Source organism: Sinocyclocheilus rhinocerous, unplaced genomic scaffold, assembly GCF_001515625.1.
Source record: "Sinocyclocheilus rhinocerous isolate Xijiao unplaced genomic scaffold, SAMN03320098_v1.1 scaffold474, whole genome shotgun sequence".
In the NCBI taxonomy this organism is placed as follows: Eukaryota; Metazoa; Chordata; class Actinopteri; order Cypriniformes; family Cyprinidae; genus Sinocyclocheilus; species Sinocyclocheilus rhinocerous.
The window spans coordinates 457,961-483,089 of NW_015644625.1; the positions used below are offsets into that span (position 1 = coordinate 457,961).

A 25,129-nucleotide genomic window follows, 5' to 3' on the forward strand; every position below is an offset into this window, starting at 1 on the left:
CTTGATTATATGTTTTTTTAACATTTTAATTTAGATTGTTTGTAATATAATATAATATAATATAATAAATATAATATAATATAATATATAATTGTAACAACAACAACAACAATAATAAAAAATATATTTAATTATAAAAAATTAAGTCATCTTTGCTGAGGCCCCCTGGATAAGAAACAGTGTTTTAGATGGTTTATAGTGAGCCATTTATCATTAGGTGGTTTAAATACTAGCTGTTGAGACCAAGTTCATCATGCCAGACCATTTTGGTTAAATTGACTAGAGATTGTAAACCACTACGATAAATTTATGTTCCAACCAACTCATCCCAACTGGGTTTGATCTGCTTTTTCCATGAGATTCGTTACACTAGTTTCCCCCAGATATAATCCTATAAGAGATTGACAGAGATCTAACCCTAAAATACAACAAACATCTTACGTGTGTACACTTGTGTTCAAATTTAGGCTATTGATATAAGCGTCCAATCCAAGCCCATTAAAATTCTCCTGCAATTCATGCCACCGAATTAGCATTTAGCTCATGGGTAGCAAAGAGCATCTTGAGAGAAACAATCTTTTTTTTCCAGCCAAGAAACGGCACATCTAATTCAACTAATTAAAATCTTGATGTGTACAATTACTGCGATGGAGGCGAGTGGCTCATTAGGATGTGCTTTAAATGAAGCTATAATTTGGGATGAGGAGTTTTTGCGTCGGCTGTTGAGCCCCAGAGAGGACAGAACCTGCATGAGTCAGGCAGGCCATTACTGAAGTGACAGACGCCAAGCTTTATATGATTTATTTATGAACTTCTGTCTGGTTATGGTACACAGCTAACTGCGCATAAACTAATGTGCCTTGTGGTGTTTCATTGTAATCATAAACATATTAGGAATGTACAGAACTTCATATTTTTATTGGGGTTGCCTGAATAACTACTATAATTTAGGCTTTTGGGAAGCCTGACCCGGATCGGATACGTTTCTCACAAGACGTTTATACAAGATGTGTTGTGTTCAAAAATATCTAGACTGAGTGCAATGTAATGTGTTTTTGAAAGCAAGATAACTCAACACTTTGACTTTAAAACACTTCTCTGAGAGAGTTTTACCATGCCAAACTTCTTGTTTAAAGCACAATAAATATTTTTGGACAACTAGTCACCAATTGTGACTATATACACTGCTATTTAAAGGTTTGGGGTTAAAAGAAACATAAATTAATATTTTTATTTCGAATAAAGGCTCTTTTTTGTAACTTTCTATTCATCACAACTTTTTTCAACATTGATAATAAGAAATGCTTCTTAAGCATCAAATCAGCATATTAGAATAATACTGAAGGATCATGTGACACAGAAGACTGGAGTAATGATGAAAATTCAGCTTTGAATCACAAGAATAAATTAAATTTTAAAATATATTAACATAGAAAACACTTAATTTAAATTGCAATATTTCACATATTTTGTATTTACTGTATTTTTGATAAAATAAATGCAGCCTTGGCCAAATGAATTGCAAAGGACAAATTAAAAGGATGCTGTCATCACTCTATGAGCAGACATGAAGAGAAACACGCTGCGAATACAGATGGCATATGCTTACTGGTCAACAGTTTAGTCTTGATGAGCGTCCACAGCCTTCTGAATAAATTATGGCTGTCATTTTCATTGTGGATGAGTCAAATTTTTTTTGCATAATTTGATTAGCACAATTGCATTAGCTCCAAACTCGATAAGGAACGGTAATGTGTTGGTTGCCATGGCGCCAGTAGAACCTGGTGTTCCGGGAGCGAGAAAGAGGGTGTAATTTGTGTCCCTCCCAAGCAGATGGCCCCTTCATCAGCATTACCCACAATGCCCTAGAAAAGCCCCGACAAATCTCACACGGCACAGAGCGAGCAGTCAAGCAGGCGGGATTGCACAGGGTACATACTGTAATTCTAGGTGAAGAACAAAGTAACAGGAACGCTATGTGATGAACAGTAGTTCAAGGTGATAAATGATTCCCGATTTCATCCGGAGACCACAAAATTATTTCAGAATCTGCTGAAAATGTACACACCCTCAGGCCATTCAAGATGTAGATAAATTTGTTTCTTTATTAGAACAGATTTGGAGAAATTTAGCATTACATCACTTGTTTACCAATGGATCCTCTGCAGTGAATGGGTGCCGAGTCACGATAATCAACAAACCACCCATTAACGTCTTGTGAAGCAAAAAGCTGTTTGTAAATCCATCATTAAGATGCTTTAAACTTCAAATCATTGCTTACGGCTAAAATCCTCTATTCGTAATGTTGCTTGCTCCAGTGAAAAAGTCATCCTGTCTGAATCAGAAAAGAGAAGTATGCACAGACCAAGCACTGTTTGTAAATGAAAAGTCCCAAACTATTCTAAACTAATACGTCTGTGGATTTTGATGCGAGAGGACAATAACGGATGGACTTTTCCACTAGAGGAAGCGTTATTATGGATTATCTGGTATTTTATATCTGGTACTGGTATTCTGGCCAAAAGCGATGGTTTAAAACACCTTGATGGATTTGTTTCTTACAAATGCACAGCTTTTCACTTCACAAGTCGTGTGGATTATTGTGATGTTTTTATCAGCTGTTAGGACTCTCATTCTGACGGCACCCATTCGCTACAGAGATTTCATCCGGAGACCACAAAATTATTTTAGAATCTGCTGAAAATGTACACACCCTCAGGCCATTCAAGATGTAGATACATTTGTTTCTTTATTAGAACAGATTTGGAGAAATTTAGCATTACATCACTTGTTTACCAATGGATCCTCTGCAGTGAATGGGTGCCGAGTCACGATAATCAACAAACCACCCATTAACGTCTTGTGAAGCAAAAAGCTGTTTGTAAATCCATCATTAAGATGCTTTAAACTTCAAATCATTGCTTACGGCTAAAATCCTCTATTCGTAATGTTGCTTGCTCCAGTGAAAAAGTCATCCTGTCTGAATCAGAAAAGAGAAGTATGCACAGACCAAGCACTGTTTGTAAATGAAAAGTCCCAAACTATTCTAAACTAATACGTCTGTGGATTTTGATGCGAGAGGACAATAACGGATGGACTTTTCCACTAGAGAAAGCGTTATTATGGATTATCTGGTATTTTATATCTGGTACTGGTATTCTGGCCAAAAGCGATGGTTTAAAACACCTTGATGGATTTGTTTCTTACAAATGCACAGCTTTTCACTTCACAAGTCGTGTGGATTATTGTGATGTTTTTATCAGCTGTTAGGACTCTCATTCTGACGGCACCCATTTGCTACAGAGGATCCATATACTGTACATCTTGGATGGTAACATCTGGAATAGATGGAATAGATCATTTTTAGTTACTACTAAGTTATGAGGAATACATTTTAATGAAGGGGCTTCAAAATGTTGCAGAATAAGAAATGGTGTATTATACAGTACATCTGGTATCTGCTAAATTACTGATCGCATGGCCAGTAGAACCTGGTGTTCCGGGAGCGAGAAAGAGGGTGTAATTTGTGTCCCTCCCAAGCAGATGGCCCCTTCATCAGCATTACCCACAATGCCCTAGAAAAGCCCCGACAAATCTCACACGGCACAGAGCGAGCAGTCAAGCAGGCGGGATTGCACAGGGTACATACTGTAATTCTAGGTGAAGAACAAAGTAACAGGAACGCTATGTGATGAACAGTAGTTCAAGGTGATAAATGATTCCCGATTTCATCCGGAGACCACAAAATTATTTCAGAATCTGCTGAAAATGTACACACCCTCAGGCCATTCAAGATGTAGATAAATTTGTTTCTTTATTAGAACAGATTTGGAGAAATTTAGCATTACATCACTTGTTTACCAATGGATCCTCTGCAGTGAATGGGTGCCGAGTCACGATAATCAACAAACCACCCATTAACGTCTTGTGAAGCAAAAAGCTGTTTGTAAATCCATCATTAAGATGCTTTAAACTTCAAATCATTGCTTACGGCTAAAATCCTCTATTCGTAATGTTGCTTGCTCCAGTGAAAAAGTCATCCTGTCTGAATCAGAAAAGAGAAGTATGCACAGACCAAGCACTGTTTGTAAATGAAAAGTCCCAAACTATTCTAAACTAATACGTCTGTGGATTTTGATGCGAGAGGACAATAACGGATGGACTTTTCCACTAGAGGAAGCGTTATTATGGATTATCTGGTATTTTATATCTGGTACTGGTATTCTGGCCAAAAGCGATGGTTTAAAACACCTTGATGGGTTTGTTTCTTACAAATGCACAGCTTTTCACTTCACAAGTCGTGTGGATTATTGTGATGTTTTTATCAGCTGTTAGGACTCTCATTCTGACGGCACCCATTTGCTACAGAGGATCCATATACTGTACATCTTGGATGGTAACATCTGGAATAGATGGAATAGATCATTTTTAGTTACTACTAAGTTATGAGGAATACATTTTAATGAAGGGGCTTCAAAATGTTGCAGAATAAGAAATGGTGTATTATACAGTACATCTGGTATCTGCTAAATTACTGATCGCATGATCCATCAGTAATACATAAAGACATTACATAAAGGTATGACGAAATGTCATCTGAGTTTAGGTTTTGCAACCGTCTCTTGCCCTCTTCCTGTCAAGAAAAGCAGTCACTGAATCATCACAAATATGACTCACATCTACAGTACGTGAGCACGTGTCTGCACAGAGACAGGTGTGAATTAGATCGCCAGACTCTCTGACTGGTTCAGCGCCCCTGACATAATCTTTCAGCAGTCAGGTGTCAAAACAGCTGGCCGTTTGTATTTTAGTCCTGTGTACATAGTGACTGAACAAACCTGATCGGAAAGCAATACTTCTCCATCTGCCACCGGGCTGCTGTGATCAATAATAATGATAGATTGCACAGTTATAGTATTATCGATTCCTAAAGGAACCTAAGAAAGACATTGCCATGGACACATAAGATTACAGGAGCCAAATGAGCTATGTTTGTATGACATTTAAGTAAATAATCCTTTTTATCATTTTATTAATTTTTTATACAATTTTTTATACATTTTTTCCCAAAATCCACCACAGGGATATATATATATATATATATATATAGATAGATAGATAGATAGATAGATACTGCTCTGTTGAACTGTTTAAAATATTTTAAAATAGAAAATATTATATTAATACTTAATATTTTCTATATTTATAATTGAAATGATATTTCACAATAGCACTGCTTTTACTGTATTTTCATCCAAATAAATGGTGACCATAAGAGACTTAATAATTGTATACTAATAGGTCCAAATCTAGCTATTATTTAGAGACTTAATTTAGGCTAAATTGATTTAGAATGTTACCCATTCTGCCATATTTTATTTTATTTGCATTATTTCTTTGTTAATTTTATTAAATAAATGAACAAACAAACAAACACACGTTTTCACATATTTTTAATTGTAAAATATTTTTTATAAATATTGTTATATTTATTTATTGACTATTTGTGTTTATTACACTTTTTTATTTAACGTTTCTATATATTTTTTTGTACCATGGTATATGACTATGGTAATTATTTAGTATCACTGTATATGTCAAAGGACCACAATCTTACCATCCGATACCATCACTGTACCATAGTACCACCAGTGTACTCTTTGTAAGGTTTTTTAATTCCTAGACAACACACACACGCACACACACACACACACACACACACACACACACAAACTTTCACAGACTTCATTGGTTAAAAATAAATCACAGCCTGATGTCCTGCTCTAGAGGGTAGATAAACATTATAAGTGACTATGGCAGCACTGATATACAGTGATCCTACAAGAAGCCAGCAGCCGTGTCTCTGTATGGACCTGCGCTGCTGCTGAGCCAGGCAGGAGATTAAACATGAGACTGCTTGTCTATGACTCACATGCCAGCGTCTCTCTCTGCCCGTTCTGATGCCGTCGGAGAGGTGTGTTGGATGAATAGAGCGAGGTGTGAAGGAGTTGCTGCGGCCTTGTCAGTTAGCCAAAAACACAAATCCCCCTTTGTGTGTTCTCTTACTGGAATACATCAAACCAGCAGGGTCGGACAGAAATGTGTTACACATCAGAATGTGCAATGAAAACATTTTGGTTACAATGGGTTACAATTAGGTAACCAAACACAAGCTCACAATATATAGAACCTCAGGCTATGTATTTATCCAAAACCATTTGATGATGGAAGAGATGAGCGTTTAAAGGGACAGTTCACCCAAAAATTTAAATTCTGTCATCATTTACTCTCCCTCATGTAATTCCAAACATGTTTGCATTTCTTTCTTCAGTGGAACACAAAAGAAGATGTTCTGAAGTCTGTTGGTAAACAAATAGTCTTGGGTCCCAAAACTAAGTACAAAATACAAAATAAGTTATTTTGAAGAATATTAGTCGCCAAGTGGATTTGGGTTCCATTGACTTCCATAGTATGAAAGGATACTATAGAAGTCAATGGAACCCAAATCCACTTGGCTACTAATATTCTTCAAAATAACTTATTTTGTATTCGACAGAAGAAAGAAAGTCATACAGGTTTGAAAATGATCATAGAATTTTCATTTTTGGCTGCACTGTCCCTTTACAAATTTAACTTTGGAGGAGACCGGGGGCAAGTTGTCACATGGGGAATGTGTTTTTTAATCAGTGGTTTTGTATGCTGGTATCTAGCTCAAAACAGTTTTAAAGTACAATGATGCATGTAAATTCTTTCCTTTAAGTTAAAAAATGGTACAAAAAATGTGCAAACAGTGAATAAAATAAAACCACACTGGCATACATTCAGACCAGTGTCAAATATATAATACAGGCAGATAACTGAAAGATTGAGGTTCTTTGCACAAAGCTTTTTTCCCCATCATAAATCTCAGGTCAGGGCAGGTCGTTGCATTTTTACTCTGACAAGTTGTCTCATGTGTTTTACAGGTTGTAATTTTATGCAAATCATCAATTATAATATTTGCTGGTAAAAACAATTGTTTGATGTATTTGTTTGGTGGTATACTTTTACATTTTTATTTTTTGTAACTGCTTTAACATTGTAGTTGAATAGCCTCTAATAGGCTAATAGCTGGTCCCACAAGTGGGGCATGTTGTCACAAAAAGTCAACGTGTTAAAACTTATTTTTTCTGGGAAATAATGGTCGAAATATTCAAAAGCTTATTTGAAGACTTCAAGGACTGCATCTATAGAAAAAGACTTTAAAAAATAAGTCTACACAGAGAAATAATGAATGGAGCCTTGGTCACCTCCATAATATTGGAACAGTGTCCCATAGACAGAGGAAAATCAACTAACAGATGTGTCCACAAAAGACCAAAGAGCAAGATGTCCCAAACCAAAAAAAAAAAAAGTTCAAACAAACGAAGTTCCAAAGTCCCTGCCTACATATATTACATAAAGAAAACCCAAGACTTTTAACTTCAGTAAGGTCAGTAAATAAACACTTTAAACATAAAAACAATAAAACTTATACTTAATGACAGAAATTAAGACAAGTTTCTACATTTTAAAGTCTATTGCATCAGTTGCAGGTCTTATAAAGTGCTATACATTATGTAGAAGCAACAAAAGCTAGAGAAAAACTTACAGAAGTCCCAGAAGAAAGTCGAAATGCACCTCATATTCATCTTTCCACATTTTTCACTGGAGATCAGGCATCGGTCCCGCGCGGAGCGAGAAAAATCCCTTCAACTCCATTCGCCTTCAGGCGCTTTGCGCATTGAGTAATCAGGTTTTTCCCAAATGGAATAAGTTTTCGACACTGCTGCGGCTAAAAGGGGCGTTCTGGCGGTGTGTGTCACCGCATCCCGTTTATGTTCTTCGACAAATAAAAGTTTGGACGCGACTAATTCAGGGCGCGCGTCTGGCTCCGGCGCGTTGGCGAAAACGGCTTCCCAGTGTGAAGTTCCTCAAAGTCGGACACAAGGGAAGGGGGCGGAGAGAGGCGCTCTGGATGGATTGGATTACTCAGTGAGTCTTGCCCGAGCCACATTTCCATATTTCCGATGTTGAAGTAGCGATCTGGACCGGAGCCCGGGAGCGCCAGGCCGTTAGTAGCCGTTAGTAGTCTGGACTGTCTCGCGCCGACGCGAGAGTTTGCTTCTCTTCATCCCTCACGCTCACTTATGCCAAAATCTATTACATTTATTCATCAAAACATAACTAATAGCAACAATGACGAATAATAAAATAGTTATTTTACCGTCGTGCTTACATCAGCAAGTAAGAGCCTAAAAATAATACAAAAAAGGCTCATGGAAATTATATCAAAAATGGGAGCCCTTCATCATGGCATCAGAAAAGAGACCTTTATAATATTGCATAAAAATGTGACACTATTGAATACTCTGGGGAATTCATGGGAAAATTCATGAAAGAGTAAATTAATGAATGAATGAATGAATAATGTTATGATAGAAATCGGATTCAGAAATCAGATCTATTGAGGTCAACTATTCCATTCCAATTTACTATTATGCATTTTAGTTTTTTTGGTAACTATTAAGCATATAGAAGCCTTAGAGGTCATTATCACAAGGAACAATATTAGGCCCATTTCTACTTTGTGGTTTATCATAAAATAAAATGCCAACATGATTGTTACAGGAATCTGACTAGTAAAGTTTAAAACTGTTACTAAATACCAGTCAGAAGCAAACAGCCTAGTTGAGAATCACAAGAGCCCAAAATTCTGTTTCAAAATGTGCAATTTGTTATACCAGTAACACTGAAATACATACTAAAATAAACTAAAATACTCAAAATAAGCATCTTTACAGTAGTTAAACTATTCAACTTTAAAGAAACGTAAAACAGCTTTGAAAAATAAATGTTAAAAGAGTTCTGCATTCTCAGAGGTCTCTGTTTACTTGGAAACTAAATTATGAATGTACTCCAGAGACTAACTTGAGTATGTGAAAAATATGGATTATTTATTTGAGCTCACAACAAACTCTGGAACATGTGATGCAGCCCAAAGATGTGCTACAATATTTCCATTCAGCAGTGACTCACCTCCATACTGCATACAGATAACGTCCAACATTCACACACAGACCATCACTTCATGACAAAATGCTTTATCCTTCTGAATTCATCCACCCGTAACACCTTATATTTTAAAATGTGCAGTTATCGCTTCAAGATCAAGATGTGGGGCCAAGCTGCTATGATGTATGATACAGTAAAGTGCCTTGTTGGTGTGTGTGAGTGTAGTCTGCTATCTGAAGTATTTGCATGCTTCAGTAACCTGCAGTCACAACATGTTTGTCCCTTCATCAACAAACATCAGATCATTCAGCTGGATGACCGTCGTAATTGGTTACAATGATCATCGCAGCTGATGCCGCTCTACCATCCAAACTAATAATCATCCTTCTCTCTCTCTATACTTGACCATCTCAGTATCACCTCAACTAGAGTTCACAGATTAGCACCAGATGCAAAAACTGATCTGCACAAAAAGCACTTTCTATGAATAAACTGTATTTTAAATGTATTTTAATTTGTGTACATTTCTACTTTACTACTCCATCTTACCTTTTGAAACTTCGCAGCACTGCAAATATAGTTGGCTCTCTTCTTAGAGACAGTGCTATTTTAGTATTATTTATAAACTATTAAAGTATTTATTAAGATTTTTAATTAGTTTAATTATTTTATTTTCTGTTTTCATTTTTATTTTAGTTTCAATTTTAATAATTGTTATATTTTCATTAGTTTTTGTTTTGTTTAAATAGAGAGAGAGAGAGAGTTTAAATGTATTTATTTATTTAGTTACATAATTTTAGCACTTTTTAGCACAGACTTAGTTAGTTGCCAAGGTAAATTTTCATCAATTAATTTTTCATTCATTTTTAAAAACTCATTTATTTTAATTTAAGTTTTCTTAATCTTACATTTACATTTTATTTTATTTTAGTTTTAGTTTTGATTTGGTTTACAAAAACAACACTGTCTGGAGACTATTTAGACTATTTGGGGTTCATTATTTCTTTCTGTCACAAGATATTATGGCTGCCAACTTGAAAATGAACAGTAAATATTCATGACATGAATATTACAGAATTGCGTAATATGACATGACATGGCTTTTTATATTTCATAGCCATACAACATAATGGCATCAGAAACAGTTATGATTTTATGGACCTTTAATGGAAAGGAAATTAAGAGAATGGACCTCTTGAATCTTCATTGGAATCCCCTTGACCTGAGATTTCATTTTAGCATTTTTCCAGGGCACTTAAAAGCTTCAAAATTACAAAAAGGCACCATAAAGGAATCATAAAAGTCATTCATATGACTTGTGCACAGCAGCTTTGTGTAAGGAAAAGACTGAAACTGAAGGTATTCACTGAAAATCTGGACTCTAGTACATTTATCCTTATGGTGCTTTCGAGTGTTTTTTGAAGCTTGACGGCTCCAATCCTCATTTACTTTCATTATAATGAATAGAAGTCAGGATATTCTTCAAAAATCACCTTTTGTGTTGCACAGAAGAAAGTAAGTCATCTACGGAAGTCATATGGAACGACATGTGGGTGAGTAAATAATGACAAAATGTTTATATTTGGCTGAACTATTCCTTTAAACCTTTCTTCTCCATTCTTGCAGTCACTTTAAGCTGCTGAGCAACTCACAGCAGTACTGAAGTGTCAGACAGAGACAGGATAGAGCTAATTATAGACTGGGTCTAAACCCAGTAAAGACAGACTTCTCTGTGATATGGACCTGTGAGGATTTAACAGCACGGCACAGTGCGAATGACAAAGACCCATCATGATTTACTCTGACACATGCACACACACTTACTACAGTAATAACTTTTCTCTCGCTCCTTCTCATCTTTTGGTGTTGTCTCCACAGCGACGAGAGATTATTCTCTCTCTTCACTTCTGCACTTCTAATAGCTCAGCAGAGTCTCACGATCAGCTCACTTTCATCTCTAAAGAGGCTTTCTGCTCTAGCCGGCATTTTCCTGAATCTAGCAAACTAACTGACCCGTATATGTTTTACGGCTTATGCTCCATAAGGTGTGCAGCTAAGAAAAGTAATAGATTTATATTCTGCTAAAGCCTAAATGGTAACTGAGTATTGAAAAGATTGTTACCTATGGAAATATGTAATAGAGCTGGTAATAGAATAATACATTTTATTAGGATTATGCTTTAGGTCAACATGAAACCTCAAAACCTATTTTCAAAGGAGGATCAAATTACTGCATTTCAATAAATTATGTTATTATGTATATGTATTATGTGTGTGTGTGTGTGTGTATACACACACGCACACACGTTAATACATTTTATATAAAAATTTGAAATATATATACTTTTCTCATGAAAATATTCACAAAACAAAAATATATATTAAAAACTAATAAAATATAAAGAAAATTTTATTATATAAAAGTATATTAATAAATACATTACTGATTGATAAACTGAAATGATTTTTTAAAAATGGAATCGAAAATTTTTTTCGAAAAAAAATGTTCTCAATACAGTCATTTGAGATACATATTGAAAGGTACATATTGACAAAGAAATACATAAAATTAAATGAATAAATATATATGCACTTTAAATTCTTAGCTATTTTTTTTCTTGTTTTTTCTTGTTTTTCTTGTTTCAGATATATTTACTGGAACACAAGACAAAGATAGTGATTAAGAAAATGTTTTTTGCGATGTATGGATTAAAACTGTGATTTTTCACAACTAGAGGATCTATATTTTATTCTACATGGGTTAAAGACATATTTCAGTAAGTGCATAACACTAATAGACTACAAATGCTGTTATCAAAGGATGTGAGCGTCAATACCTGCAAGAGTAATTGAGTAAATAATATTGATTTCACACAAACAAGATGCCTTTGAAAAAGAAAAGGCCTGTGTTTTTGGAGAAAAACAAAGGATTACAAATAACAATAGTAATCATTTCTCTTTGTTGTATGGAAGTATGCAAGTGTGTGTGTGTGTGCAATGTTTATCACAGTGTGTAGATGTCAGAAAGAGAGAGATTGTGTGTGTGTGTGTGTGTGTGTGTGTGTACAGCTCTCCTGCATCCTGTAGGGATAATCATCAGTTAGACAGCACTCACCCGCTGCTCCTACACACACAACCAGGATGGAGCGGAACCAGACAGGAAGTTTGCATGTGTGTGTGTGTGATGGGGGAGCATATGAATGTGGATTTGTGAGTATGTGTGTGACAACGAAAGATAAAGAAGGAGATTATGAGTGTCTGATAAAGACAGAATAAATGAGTGTGTTCTTTTGTGTGGATAGGTGCATGCTTCAGAAAGGCATGGGGGTGGTAAAGGAGGTGAGATCGCGGCTGAGACAATTGTTTCTGTGCCTATGTCACCAAACGGGTGAAAACCCCCCCACAAATTAGCGACCGCCTGTGGTGCAATACATAAAAATGCATCACATTTCATGTCACATATTGACCTTTGTAAGGCAGTCAGAGCAGACAGATCAATCACTTAATCGTGTCTAAACTCAGGTCAGTCTCAGTGGAGAGGTAATGAAGCATGAACCTTCTGAAAATGAACAGATTGCTCTTGAGATGGCAGGAGAGAGTGTTATATGTTTCAGCAGTGTGAATTCCTAATAGAAAATCATTGCTATCGAACATAAAAGCATGCATTCACTCGCTCACTCACTCATGCACAGCAAAGAACGCTTTGAACAACTGAGGGATTTGTTGATGAACAGTTTGGGATTCGCTTGTATTTCCTCTCCAATGCACAGCTATATCTTAGTGGTGGGTGAACAGGGATTTTCATTAAACACTAATCAAATATGAATATATTTTAAATACAAGTCAAAATCAAAGTTTTATGGCTTTCGGTCAACGATAGGCCGTATTCAGTATTAGGACTGATTAAATATAATAATTTAAGAACTGACAACTCAGTTGACTGAAAATGTGAATACTGAAGTGGACGTGTGGCCTTTAATGACTATGGTGGTTATGGTGTAGTGAGGCCTCGAAATGCTAGCATTCTTTTAAAATATGCCCTTTTGAATGCCAACATCCTTTGCCTTTAACTAGCAATAGCAAGTAGAAAACCAAGGTTTATAGCTGCAACGTAAGCTAAAGGCTGTTGGCTATTTAAAGAAGGATGCCTTCTATACGTCCAAACCAACTTCCTGTTATAAATGCTTATGCATCTGGTCTACAAATTATAATGTTAAAAATATGATCAAATGTATAAAAACAAAAGGTTTAGGATATAGATCAACAGAGTTTGCATTTATTTTTAGTTCTCATATATACATTTATACCACACACACATATATATATATATATGTGTGTGTGTGTGTGTGGAATATATGATTATATTACGTACACATTCAAATATATGATTAATTTGTTATGTTTACGTATGTTTATATAAATCTATATTTAGTCATTATATATAAACCTTTTAGGGTTTTTTGTCCAGGCAACATTCAGAGTTTGCTTTTGTATTTAAAAAACATTATATGAATAATATACGTCATATGAGTTTTTGAATTTCAAATCATTTTAACTAAAATTTGAAATGCTGCATCCTGTTTGCTACTTCAATGCAAATTCAGAAACTGAACTGAAATGTTAAATGCATTTTCAATGCAATTCTGAATGCAGCACAACTCATGCAAATAGACTATGTTTTAAGTAACTCCCTAGCAATCATGATGCTTGTGAGGCTCTGAGGATTTGATAATTACCAGCATATGCTCTTTTCCTTCTGTTAGCGGTTGTAGACACTGTGCCGCACTCATTTTGTTCTCTGTGATGAGTTTATCAACCACATTCAACCACCATGCAACTCCAAAGAACTGCTAATGAAAAACACATGTGGCTAGTGTAGCGTTACCATCCTCTGGCACACCACAGGCTAATAAAGTTAGCCTCTAATGCTAAAATACAGTATTTTTAATGAATAGTGTGCAATATGGAGGTCAACTGTACATGACCAAATGTAGTCTTGACCCTGTCAGTGACTAAAAACTAACTGCATTAATACAGAAGGACGCTAATGGAGGCATAGACAAGCGGCACTTGGATAAAGCACAGTGTGACTGAAAACTAGAGCAAGGCTCCCGTCGTGAAAGAGGAAAGCCAAAGGCGATGATGTCACTCCCTAAAAACAATGCCTCATTCAGGCAGACTAGGGGGCAGGAAGCTGCAAGTCATTTAAAACTGGGGAGGAAAAAAACGACAACATCTGCTGCTGCATCCAGTCCAGATGGATGCAGAGAGCGAGGGAGAGAGAGACGGCAGCAATATTAGACCTATCCTTTATTGGCTCCCAGATGTGGAAATCTTTCCTCTTGAATACTGGCTCAGATACGTGCAATATAAAAAAAGTTTCCAGTCAGCTAGGTTGCAGTGTGTTACTCCTTTCAAAACAGACACGATAGACTCGCATTTTCAACCCAGGCTCATTAGAAAACGTGCACATGGAGACATTTCTGCAAAACGATATTACGATGCTTCTTGCACATTTTGCGACAATTTTAAAGTGAAATGTCCAGTGAGTGGCGCTAAAAGCACTTTCCATTTTATGAATTCTGGCTATGTTTGTTGTTGATTGTATCGTGTAAATTCTGAAATGAAACTGAAAAAATTCATCTGTTGAAGCAACCATGCCATTTTGCTTACTTCTACAAGTGAGTACCAGGTGAGCTTCCAAGCAAGTTTACTACATTAGAAAAGCCATACATTTTGAGATAGTTATGTGATGCAACTGTCATAATGTATTAATTTACAAATCATCAACTATGGTGCAAGTGTTTTGAGGTCATAACATAGTATTGTGCAAGACAGTGTGTGAAAATAACTCTTTATTAATCAATAATCTGTCCCCCATAATCATGATTTGTGTGAAAAGAAAAGGTTTTTGGTGCTACTACTCCTACTACAGTTCATTTCATTTGGATTTGTATGTGTTTGTACATTTTTGTAAAAATGTATGTACAGGCATGTTTTTTCCAATGAGCCTAGGTTGCTCATTTCTATGCAGTTTGGATCAGAGTAACAAATAGCAAATAGTCATTGACTGTGGATTGAATCTTGACTCCATTCCAGATGAGCCATTGTCTGTGCTGGGATGAAAGCACGAAGCATGAAACTTGTTGCTTACTAGTTTGAGACCATGTTATTAACTTGTGCTGCATGCCATCTACTGGGCAGATCAAGAAGGAGATTTAGTTGCATCCCTACCTGATAGAGTTTGGCATCGCTCCTCCACTCTCTCCATTCCCAGGCAGCTCAATGTGGAATCCATTAGGGATGCTCCATTGTGCCGGCTGGCTCAAGACATTTTCCGACCTGCTTCCTGGAATAGTGGTCCGTAGCGGACTTGCAGAGCTGGATTCATCCCTTGCCATCTCCGTCCCCAGCTCAGCCTCGCCCTCAGCCCCTTCCTGCACGGTCTCCAGCTCCAGCTCTGGAGGTTCAGGGCCCATTAGGGCCCTCTGCTGGATGAGAGGGGTGAGCGGTGCCTCGAAGCTGACGCAGCTGTCCGTCTCGTCGGTGAGCGACAGCACGTCCAGTGAATCCAGACTGCTGTAGCAAGTCCCGCCTCTCAGAAGTTCCGACTCGACGATACGTTCAAACGTGGAGCTGAAGCCATCCTGGCTCTCTTTTGTTCTGTCGTACTCTTCCTCTCCGTCGTCCTCTTCCTCATCCACAGCCGTGGTCTTGGCGACCTGCTCGACAATGCTCTCAAATGTAGAGCTGAAACTGTCCTGATTTAGGGTCACCCTTTCCTCTCCGCCGTCCTCCCTCTCTTCCTCGTCCTCTACCTCAGCATCTGCTTCTTCTACGGAGAGCTCAAACGTGGAGCTGAAGGCGTCTAGGTTCCCCTGTGCTGAAGGCTCTTCCAGGACTCCCTCCTCATCCTCCTGCCCTTCGCTGTCATCTTCAGTCCCGTTCTCAAACCTGCAGTAACAAAGATGCCAGTTAATGCATTCCCAAACCTATCTGGTAAAAAACACATCACAGAGACATAACTGGCTAAAGAGGTCTTGCTTTAGACTATTCACAAAGGTTCTTAGCCTGGCTGGCATGCGCTGTGCGTGTTCCTATATTTAATCGGGCTGCTGTCACAGTTCTTCAGCACGACTGCAGTGGAGGAGTCCCAGCAGAGAGGAGCATCATTCAGGACAGCTCCCCTGCCACGTATGGTGCCCAAAATATCTCCCCATCCTCATTGTAACATGCGTGCCACATCATTTGTGAAGCCTGACATTGAAAATTGCACAGCTAAACTCTGTAATACATGTGTTTCATATTCAAAATATTTTGTAAGAGATGACAAGCCAGGAATTGTTAAGTCAATTTTATTTGTTTAGCACTTTTGACCAGTGCAAAATTCACAACTGGCTTTCCCTGAAATTAGAGTTGACATAAAGTGTCAGAGAAATAATAATGGAAATAAAGTGTCAAACATACTGAATGTATCAACATTGAGGTTTTATTTAAATACTAGAGTCATTTAAATTTATTTTAATTTAAATACATTTTAATTTTACTTTATTACATTCAAACGGCAATTTTGCATCCTGTTTGCTTCCTCGATTTAAATTCAAATCAAATTCAGGATTCTCAGTTCCATTCTGGATAGCATACAACCCTACTTTTGACTAAAATGTTGATTCAGAGGCTGATATGTATTATTAAGTATGTTTACCAGTGCACTTACAGTCGAACTACAGTCCTCATTTGTCTGTTCAAGTAAATGTGATGTATAGGTGAATATTTGAAGGTTTAAATACATTACCATTCAAAAGTTTGGGGTTAGTAGGAGTTTTAAATGTTTTTGAAAGAAGTCTGTTATTCTTACTAAGGCTGCGTTTATTTGACCAAAAATACAGTAAGAAACAGTAATATTTTGAAATATTACAATAACTGATTTCTATTTTAATATATTTTCAAATGTAATTAATTCCTTTGATGGCAAAGCTGAATTTTCAGCATCATTACTCCAGTCTTCAATGTTGAACAGTTGTGCTGCCTAATATTTTAATTATTATTACCTTTTTCAGTATTCTTTGATGAACAGAAAGTTTAAAATAACAGCATTTATGTGATTTTTTGAAACATTATAAAATTATTTACTGTCACGTTTGATCAATTTAATGCATCCTGGCTAAATAAAAGTATCTTTCAGAGAATGTGCAAAAAAAGAAAAAGGGATTAAAGTGTATGTAAATGTACAGTATATCTTATTTTACTAACCTTAGAGAGCACAGGGGCTTGGTTGAGTCCTTTTCTGGGCTCTGAGGCGGCAGCAACTGTGTGTCTTCACCTTCACAGATGTCCCTATTACCATTTTCTGTTACAGGATCTAAGCAGCTGCCCTCAATCTCACCGTTTCTACCTTCCTCTTCTAATGTCACCTTCTCATCCTCCTTTGCACTGGACTGGGTGTTTCTGTTATTCTCTGTATCTCTGTCTTCTGCTTCACCTTGCTTCTCCTCCTCTGTCTTTGTCCCATTACAGGGCTCCAAATCTCTCGGCGTAGAGCCATCAGCCTCCTCCTCTCCCTCAGGTGCTGGGGGTGTCTCTGGAGGTGGGGTGTCTCTGCGGAGGGGGTCATACTGCCCCTCCTGACTCATGGTGGCCTCCTCAATCACGGTGTCCTGGCAGCCTGGGGTCACAAGGTCAGGGTCAGGAACAAGGGAGGGGGGTAGAGTTCACACCTATTAAGAAAGAAGGTGAGACAGAGCAATGAGATTTCGGATAAAGGTGAGCCCTGAATAATAAAGGATAAGGACCTACTGAGAAAAACTGCCCATTCATAATCCACTCTTATTAGTATGGATAAAACTGCATGTATTAAAAACCACCATGGCAAAGAATGCATATAAGCCCATTTGTTTCCAGAGGAAATATTGCTTAAATAGTTCCAAACTCAAAGTTATGGGAGTTTTCAGGCATGTTTAAAAAAAAATTTTTTTTAAAAACAGCATACTGGTATAAGTGACTAAGCAACATAGACAGCATTGTGAATTGAAAGGACTGCATACATCTTAACTGCATACACTTCTGACTAATGGATGGATAAACTAATTATTTAACTGGGCAAACAAATCAACTGTAAACGGCCGTTAACAGAAGCCAGAGATGCTGAAGAAGAACGCAAAGAGCAGGCAGAGCAAGATCACTGTTCACCATGTGCAAAATATTGGAAGAAGATCCTAAATACTAAAATTGGGGGTTTATATGAATGTATCTTTGAGAGAAACTGACTGTCTTCACAACAAAAGTTTAAATGGTATTTTCTTTTTATCTTACCTCCATATAATAATGTAGTTTTTAAACGCTCAGTGCTACTGTACTTTGTTTAGAGGTAACAATGAAACGTTCTATCGCTGCTGCTCCATATGTGCCACCTGCTGTCAGAGAGTGAATTTGCGTTTTCATTCAGTCCGTCTGCTGTTTCTTTTTCATGCAGATTTGTTTTATTTAGCATAACTTCACAAAGCTAATGTCAGACCATTCTGTTTCTGCTTTAAATTTTGAAATTTTTCAATCTAATTCACATTAAAAACTGCTCATATTTTAATGTAGAATGTTTGTTTGGATCGTGATTAAAAGTCAGTGTTTCTGCAACTGTTTCATGTAATCTGATTTATATAAAGGCACAGTCAGGGACAAACCATGATAAACCGCGAAACCACCAGAATCCTTAAAAAAACAGTGATACAGATTTTTGGTCAAACTGCCCAGCACTAAATGGTGATTACAACCATAACATCTAAAACAATAGCTCACATACAGTGACAAAATAAAACTGTCCTTTAAGCAGACTTGATGCCATAAAGTGACAGGACATTCTGTCAATCGTTTGGCTTTTATTTATGTGACGTCATTCTTGGTAGCCACGCCCATTATGAAATCTCATTGGTTCAAAATCCCACCTCTGTGCATTAAACTTCAAATATTTTCTTTCAATCAAATGTTCAAGGCTATGGACAAACAAACTGGTTGTCAATTTAGTGCATCACGCCTGGTTAGGAAAAATACAATGAAAAATGAAAATGGATAGATAATTTTAGTCTAGGAAGAATTTGATGAGAAATACTTAATAAGTCTTTGACTGACATTTGATTGCACATTTTGATATCTTGACAAAGCTGAGAACAAAGTACAGATCTCTTCTGAAGCGCTCTTAAAATTAAAGGTTCCAATAGGTGGCTTTCACAGTGATGCCATAAAAGAACCATTTTGGGGTTTTGTGGAATCGAAAAGTTCCATGGATGTTAAAGGTTCTTCATGGAACTATAGATGCCAATATAGAACCTTTAGTTTAGTGTAGAAGAGACTCATGTGTGATTACAGGGGTCTGTTGCTTAGAAGAAATATCTTGTTCCAAGAGACTTAAGCAAAAGCCTTCTTTTGCTCTTAACCTCAATACTGTTAGGAAATAATATAACTGAAATAATAACTGAAATAATATAGAGGTTTTTCCTTCCCATTTGCTAAGTACTGCAGTCCATCAAATCAGACAGGAGGAGCAAATGTGTCAGGCCGGCGTGTAAGACCACAGCTCACTGGACATTACAGGTGACATTAAGCGTTCTGAAGACTGAAGCAGTCGGGTGGCAGGATCTTAAAAGTTTAAACAGCGATTCAGACGCCATTATCTGCTGTCATCCTTGTGTTTTATCAGCCCTCCAGAAATGCAGGCCGGTGAGAATGCATTATCTTTGACTCAGCAAACCTCAAGCGCCACTGATGTCTTACATGCTAGAGGCTCACACACACTTACAATACAACACACAGACCAGAAGGATCCACTGAGGGTGAATTTAAGGGTCAGTCTGAGTCTAATTTTAAATGCTGCTGTGATTTCTAACATCTGCTCTGGGGAATCTTCCCTAAACTGCACCGGACAGGACAGATGTTCAGTGCCACATTACAGCAACATTCGCCAGCCTATTTTACTTCTGTAATGTTACATATTTCCGAGTGTAACAGGATATTCAGTGAATACAAATAGACAAGACTTCACTTTATCCATTAGATGTTAATTGCATTGTGAAAAGTGGGCAGAATAGCATCTGCCGAACATTAATCAACAGACCGCACTAGCGATGGGAAGACCGGATCCTACTCACTTGGATCTTTGAATCTCATTCAGCAAAATAGACTAATCTTTATTCAAGTCATTTATTCATTTGAGCAGAGTTAAATTCAAATATTTTATTTTTAATATCCAAATTCCCTGAGATACTCCAATTAGATAATGCATCCAAAGACTAATTATGAAAAACAGAAATGATCTCCCAGTCCCTACTGTGTTTTCTGATCCAAATCTTTCACTCGTTTTTCACGTGACAGATGCAAAAATGAAAAGTTCATGAGCAATCCATCACTAGCACAGCCTAAAAGGAAATTAATTTCACAAGTGGAGAAAGTTATTAAATTTTAATGAAAGATTACAAAAAACAAACTTTTTTGGACAATCTTCATTTAGAATAATGTGTCTTAAGGAATCTGTTATAATAGGATCAGGAATGTGTTGTTAGAAAAGAAATCTGGTCTATTTGAATTTCACATCGACGTTGAAGCTGAAATCTGCTGCTAGCATCACCAAAAGAATCGATCAAAACTTTTGAAATAAGTCTTGTACACTCACCAAGGCTACATTTATTTGATAAAAAAAAAAATACAGTAAAAACAGCAATATTTTGAAATGTTATTACAATTTAAAATATCTATTTTCTATTTGAATATATTTTAAAATGTAATTTATTCCTGTGATGCAAAGCTGTATTTTCAGCATCATTACTCCAGTCTTCAGTGTCACATGATCCTTCAGAAAGCATTCTAATATGCTGATTTTCTGATCAAGAAATATTTATTATTAACAATGTTAAAAACAGTTGTGCTGGTTAATATTTTCGTGGAAACTGAGATACATCTATTCCAGGATTCTCTGATAAATAGAAAGTTCAAAAACATTTATTTAAAATCTTTTGTAACATGTTTTTAGTGTAACTTTCGATCAATTTAATGCATCCTTACCATATAAAGGTATTATTTTCATTAAAAAAATAAAATAATCTAAACTCAGTAAATTGAACAACAGTATAGCGTACAGTTGTCTCTGCATATTAAACTGAGAAGTACACTGAAGTGTGACTTTTAAATTCATATTCAGAGCATTTTCTCTTGGGCTCTTCATTAAACCCAGTGAACAGGGCAGATGCTTAGTGGCACATCATGACATGTTTAATACTCATTTACCAGATGAAACCAAATGGACAGGCACACAAACACAGGCTGGAATATAAACATGTACAGAAAATCCCTCTCTCTGGCAGAGAAACAGTCTAACATCCTCCGAGTTAAATGTGAAGCTCAACCACTTTCTTTTCTGCAGCTCTGCAGACGGTGCTGTTTAAAGCTATCTAATGTCGAACATCTGATCGAATCCAACCGCAGTAAAACCCAAGTTTCCATTACATTAAAGCTCTATGGCCTAAACTGCCATTACATTAGGCAACAATTCAAATCTCTTCATGTCTATATTCAGTGCTGTTTGACAGAATACACACCAACTCATCTTAATCGTACCAGTTACACATAATTTCGATTGAATTAGGTCAACGGTGTGTGAACTGTGTGTAGTTTCCTACATTATTGTACCATTTACTCCTGCTATTCCCCCCTAAACACTAGCGACATGGGAATTTTAAAAACACACACTGTCTCACACCACACAGAACATTTTGATGTGACATTTAGCAAAAGACGCTCTCAGAAAGTTACCTTTGACCTCGGCTCTTCATTCAAACACATGTGGTTAATGTTTGACATTCTGCATGGGCGCTCAGTACCCAAAGTCCATCCCAGCTGCAGATGATCTTTTCACATGGAAAGCACATCTAGACTCACATACATGATTCCATCACACACAAACACAAACACACACTCAGGCTCAGCTGCTGTGCAGTACCCTGTTGTCATGTTGGCTATTCCTGAGAGCCTCTGTGCTCTATAACTGCCAGATACCCATAATTCCTACAGCAGCAGCACACGCCTACTAAACAACATGACAGATCACTCACTGAGGGTGTATGAGTGTGACGTATGAGTGTGTATGTGTCAAGATATGCCTGTATTGGTAGTAACAACAATAGGGATCAACAATAAGGATTTTTTTTGTTTGTTTCTGGGCAATTAGGCTGATTTTTACGTACCCACCAAAAAAGAAAAATAATCTATATAAATAAATAAATAAAACATACTATCTGCACACTGAAAAAGGTGCTTTTTAGTACTACAAAAGATTTGTTTCAAATGCTGTTCTTTTGAACTTCATATTCAAATAATCCAGAAAAAATGCTTTTAGCAAAAATATTAAGCAGTTTTAACTGTTTTCAAAATTGATAATAATAAGAAATGTTCCTTGAATCAGTATATTAGAATGATTTCTGAAGGATCATGACACTTGAGAATAAAATATATTCAAATATAAAACAGTTCTTTTAAATTGTAATAATATTTTACAATATTACGGTTCCTTACTGTATTTTTGATCAAATAAATGCAGTTGAGTATAAGAGACTTGTTTCAAAAACATAAAAAATATTATCAACCTCAAAATTAGGTAGTATATGTATTATTATTAGACTTTTTATTCTGAATTTATTCTTTTTATTCTCCAATTACATAGATGTTAAAGATTAATTAATGTAAAAATGTTCTGTTCAAGAGAACATTATCAACTTATTGTTGAGCCCTGAATATGATACTAAAACCTAAAATCATCTATATTGTAAAGGCCATCTAGTAGTCTGGGGACATGTTCACTATAGCTAACAATAACGGATGTCCTCAAGTGCAAAATGATTCATAAATAAAGTAAATAATGACTTTTATTCCAAAAACACAAAGATTTCCTTTGGAGTTAGAGGTTTGGTCATCATAGCTTTATATAAAAGACCAGAAGTCTACAGTGTGTCTCATTTAGATGCATTTGTGTGTGTGTGCACTTGACTGATCGACTGAGAGACTTCCAGTATTGTCAGCAGAACAGTAGGGTCTTCAGGGTGATCAATTCTGTTTAATTACTTTCCCTGGACTTGTCTGTCACCTTCACTCTTAACACCACACACACTGGCCTCTTAACAAACACACACACACCGTCACTCAAACTCAAAAAAATAAACTCAAAGAATGGCCTTATCTTCAAATCAACAATCCTCTACTCAATCACTGCCACCCAAAAAAATGTTAACAAGCTTTCAGAGAGATCTGCCTCCACCTTTTGGCTGTCCTGTGATATTTTGAGGTGAAATTTGTTCATTTTATGTGTGTTGGTTTTTCTGCAAGTTCCTTCTGACAGCTTCGGCTTAATCTCACATCTTTATTGATTGGATTAAAATAAGGCAGTATTTCCTCAGGGACCGTGGGTTGGCCACGCAGCAGGGGCCTGACAAAATGTGCAGAGGCAGAGAGGAGAACAGAGAGCTGCACTCTTGAAAAAATTTGAAAATCTGCAGTTATTGCCATAGACAGCCATTTTGATGCTTAAAAATGACTGCCAATGGTGTAGCCTCATGTAATCCAATTGATTCATGACATTTTGACTTGAAGAAAGCAGGTAATTCACAGGTTACCATATAAGGCACATTTTGAGGGATCTTACAAAACACTTTTACAGTGCAATAAAAAGCATCACAAACCCACAACCTTTCACAAAAACTCCTGCATAATTAGCATTCTTTGTCTTAAATATAATTCACATGCATAGATACACACACACACACACACACACACACACACACACGCATACATGGAAGAGTTTAGGCCTATTTCTTAGGCCCTGTAACCATTTATCAATTTTACATTCTCACCATTTCCTCAATATTAATCTAATAATCTATTTGCATTTCACTAGTCATTGTGAATTGTCCCGTGATGTCACAAATGAATAAATAATAAATTAATATGTATACAATATATTGCTTAATAAATATACACATATAATTATAATTATTATAATTATATTTTATAACATTATATATTAATATATTTAAATATAGTAATTAAATTTAAATATATGAAAATATATTTTTTTTATAAATATTCAATATATATTTTTATATATTTGTAATAAATATAATATTTTACACAATTACAATTATAATTGTTAGAATTGCTTTTTATAATTATATTATTTGTATTATATTAATTGCATACATATTTTTATAAATATTTAAATTACATATTTTACAAATATTTATACACACAGGTGGAGGCATATTTAAAACAAATATTTAATTATTACATATTTAATTACAAATTAATTCATTTTTAAATTAATACGTAAAATATGTAAAAACATTATTGTATATTTAAATATAAATATGTTATATATATACTTTAAAAATGGAAGAATTTAGTTGAATTATAATGGTTGAATTATAGAATGTCACAAGACAGAATGGAGCTTAATTGTACATCAACTGCTTATTATATGGTGCACTAGGTAGTCAGGGATTCTTATCTCATAAAAACGTTTTATTTAAAAGTATATTCAGTGATAAAAACAAGTATAAAAAGTCTAGTGCAACAATAAGAGGGATTCTCACAATTATGAGGGTTAAATGAGACACTATCTATCCATATAGTCTAGCCTACTCTCTACAGTCGGACCTATCCAATCTACCTGTCTGGGACCATTAACACAAAAGAGAGCCACTATATCACAAACAAACACTTCATCCCCTTCTCCATCTCTATGCAGTCTGGATACCGGATATCTGCGTGACCCACTAACCCTCTTCAGACGGGAGATGACACCACCGCACACCCACACGCACACCGCGGGCGCAGACACACAAAGACTGACCGTTACAAACGATCAGCACGCGGTATTTAACTCTCTCGGGAGCTGCAGTGCGCTAAATATATCGATGCTGTCTACCTTACCCACATACAGCCGGCTGCGTAATGCTGCCTTTCCGTGCGTAACGGGTTACGGGACATCAAAAAAAGAGGCTTCAACATGACAGAGTAAGTGCAGACTGGGTTTTTCCTGACACGTCAGGCCGGGGTCCTGTGA

The 25,129-nt window shown here is 36.3% G+C and overlaps 1 long non-coding RNA gene and 1 pseudogene across 1 annotated transcript; both read right to left on the reverse strand.

Annotated features, from left to right (window-relative positions):
• LOC107758526 (PH and SEC7 domain-containing protein 2-like) overlaps window positions 1–25,129 on the reverse strand; it is a 39,202-nt pseudogene that overhangs the window by 12,913 nt on the left and 1,160 nt on the right.
• On the reverse strand, window positions 4,392–8,029 carry LOC107758527 (uncharacterized). The gene is made up of 3 exons (XR_001642037.1): window positions 7,631–8,029; window positions 5,933–6,065; window positions 4,392–4,937 (listed from the first exon to the last, which is right to left on the reverse strand). It is a non-coding gene; the product is annotated as an uncharacterized LOC107758527 (long non-coding RNA).